The sequence below is a fragment of the Miniopterus natalensis genome, chromosome 3 (assembly GCF_054644295.1).
Source record: "Miniopterus natalensis isolate mMinNat1 chromosome 3, mMinNat1.hap1, whole genome shotgun sequence".
Taxonomy (NCBI): Eukaryota; Metazoa; Chordata; class Mammalia; order Chiroptera; family Miniopteridae; genus Miniopterus; species Miniopterus natalensis.
In genome coordinates, this window is record NC_142083.1 from 47,135,660 (window position 1) to 47,139,038 (window position 3,379).

The window sequence follows — 3,379 nt, forward strand, 5'->3', positions numbered from 1 at the left end:
ATTGTAAGCACCAGCAGCAGGTTAGTGAAGCATGTAATGACGTGATGCTCCGTGGAAGGTGAATGCACATTATGTTGTATGGAAAGCTTTCTACTGATCAAAATTGTTCTTTCATTTAATCTCCAAGAGGAAATTTTTTAATGTAGTTGATACGATAACATTTTAAATAATCCACAATCATTTTTTTTTTTTACTGTGTAAAATTTTTATATTTAGAATTAGCCTGCTGGACTCCGTTTAGATGATCCCAATTTTGTTGGCAACATCCAAAGCATCACGGTTAGGAGTCGGTCGGACATATGCCTTCTCTCCATCAGGCAGAATCAGGGTGTTGACCTCGGCCACGACAAAGTCGCAGAGCTTCTTCACAGCCTGTTCGATGTGCTGCCTGTTGGCCTTGGCGTGCACGATGAACACAGTGTGTCACTGTCTTCTGTCTCCATGGCTGACTGGGTAGTCGGGGGGCACCTGATGATGGCGCAGTGGGCGAGCCTGTTTCCCCTGGGGGCGCTCTTTAGGCCGCCTTGGACCCACAGTGTCCTCAGCCCTAGGGAGCTGGGCCTCGTGCAGATCTTTTTCCTGTGGCTGTGGACGCCTCTCAGCACTGCTTTCTTTGCCTTCAAAGCCTTTGCTTTGGCTTTGGGAGGAGCAAGGGCTTCCTTCTTTGCTTTCACGGCCATCTTCGTGAGCCACAATCATTTTCTAAAACTATTAGGTTACATGGGGGGGAGGGGGCAAATTGATCCACAAATTAAATTTCACATCAACTCAATGCAATATAATGCAAAAACAATTTTTTTAACTATCTGGGACAAGGTAACCAGGATACAATGATGTACAAAACAGGACTTGCCCTCATAGAACTCACAGGCTGACAGTGAAAATATCCAAGCTGTGAAAAATATGGTGAGTGTTAGGAAGTGAATGCTGACGGGAGTACTATAAGGGGAGTTCAATCTAGTATGTGAAATCAGAAAATGTCTCCCCGACAAAGTGATACCTAAACTGAGATTTGCAGAGTAAGTAAAAGTTAGCCAGGTAAAAATTTTAAAATGCCACCATGACTAGAGAATCTCAACTGGCGTTCACAGAAATTAACTTCCCAACTGACTGAATTGTGAGAAATAACATATTGTTGTTGTAAGCCATCAGGACGTTTTGCTGTTCTGCTTTCAAATGGCCTTGGAAAGATGCTAATGAGCTAAGAAAAAAAAGGTCTTCTGACCATCCTGAGACAACACTGACATAACATCAGAGCCTGATTTTTTATGCTTTCACAGTTTAGTCTGCGAAAAATTGGATCAGGCTTTTAATTACTACTTTCCCACAATGATGGAGGGCACTCTTAGCATTTAGTGAATGGGGCCCAAGGATACTACACAAAAAATTATTTGGCATGTCTTTTAAGTTGAGACTATCATGCCATATATTCAATTAGGTGAAAAACCTAAGCTTAAGTTCCTTTTACATATAAATATGGAGTATGCTTTATACAGTTTTGATATCCACAATATTTGAGAAGTGTAACTACTATGGAAAGTGAGAGAAGATGGTATTTTATTTTGTTTGAAAGTGTACCTGTAGCTGTTCATCATTTTGGAAAATCACATCACTGATAGAAATACCACTCATGGTATTTGGGTTGCTGGTATAACACAACCATCAGTTTACATTTGTACTATCAAATCCACAGGAATTTTTCAAATAGGGGCACACATCCAACTACCTCACAATGCGTCTAACATTGCTTTGCCAGAACATTAACATCTGGAAATACCATTTTAATATTAATCTTTTAATTTATTTTTTTATATAAAAACTATAGCATTACTGATCTTATATTATCTGGGGAATCTATTTCAGGAAAGTAGAGGTGACATTATTGAATATATATTGTAGAAAGAGAACTTTGGCTCAGAGAGGATTGAGTTCTTGAAGGAATGTATCCACCATAGCCCATCAAATTCTTGTAAGCATTTTGAAATGTTGACATTATAAAAGATATTATCTTTGCATACAATCGATCATTTTCTCATTTTTGAGAGCATTCCTTTAGACTGAGATGAGTTAAAATGTGCAATGTTTGCAGCCAGTCTCGATGCACACATGTGTCTCATAGCTTGGGGGAATTCCTCAAAAGTCTGTCCCTATCTGCCACCACCCCAAACCAGGAACAGAATCACTTGTATAAGATCTCTTTGGTCACTAGTACAACCCAATCATTTTCAGCCGGGGTTTCAATAGATTCTTTAGTTGAACATTGAAACTGCTTAACCTATATTTGTCCAACGTTGAGCAACTCAAGCATGCATCAACATTAGGACCGTACTCTGTCCACACAAGTTCCCCAAATTAACCTTTCTTGCTTTTCCTCAAGTAATTGCATTTTCCATCTTTACTCACTGCTTTAACTGTTGATTAGGCCCATAAAATTTCAAAAGATATGTTCCCTGTACCTTGCATCTCCTGACACTCCTACACTTTCTTTACCGCCCTCTACACGGCAAACTGGGTCTTCCAATCTCCTGTCCTGGTCACTATACCCCAACTCAGTGAGTGCCTAAACCAGGCACCCGTCTCCTGACTTTTTTGTCTCTTCTAACACAAACACCTGTAAATATCAGCCTACATTGCATTCTGTTGGATTTTATGTCAGACTCTTCCAAGAAAGAAAAAAAAAAGGTTTTTGTATAACCTTGAGTTTTTGTGTAATTTAGGCAAATCACTTAACCTCTTTTTGCCTTAATATCTTGATATGTAAATTGAGGTTAATAAGAGAAAATTAATCTCATCGAGTTGTGAAGATTAAATGAACAAATATAGGTTAAGCAATTAAAAACAGTGTTTACACATAGTAAGCTCTATATAATATATTATTATTACACTCCATTTTGGAAGTTATATTTTACAGTCTAATTTAGTTTTTAAAGGCCATAATTTCAACTATACTTAGTAAAATACACTAACTGCCACTTAATTAGAAAATGCGCTGATTATACAAATATAAATATACACTATAAAATTCTAGAGTCCCTCAGGAGACACAGAAGAAACTGGCCTATTTCTAATGGAATTTGCTTCAACACCAGCAGCCTGGGTGGCATAGTTGGCAACAGTCACTAGTAGACATTGTGCTGGCGCTTGGCATTCATTGGGGTTTGGGTCCAACTAAGGCACAAGTAAGCCCTTCAGTTTAATGGCATCATTTAAAGTTCACTCCAGGCTGAAAAGCCATCCACTGGGCTTTCTAGAAGCTTTCATTTCCTTGGGAGAATGGTGCATCATTTAGGCAGTTGTTCTGTGCATGCCAAATTACTATGCACTTTAAAGCCCAGAGAAGGTAAGAAAAACAATTTGTCTTACTAGCATTAAAATTAAT

At 38.6% G+C, this 3,379-nt stretch overlaps 1 pseudogene; it reads right to left on the reverse strand.

Annotated features, from left to right (window-relative positions):
• Positions 1 to 237: 237 nt before the first annotated feature.
• Positions 238 to 680, reverse strand: LOC148093492 (large ribosomal subunit protein uL23 pseudogene; annotated as a pseudogene).
• Positions 681 to 3,379: the final 2,699 nt, after the last annotated feature.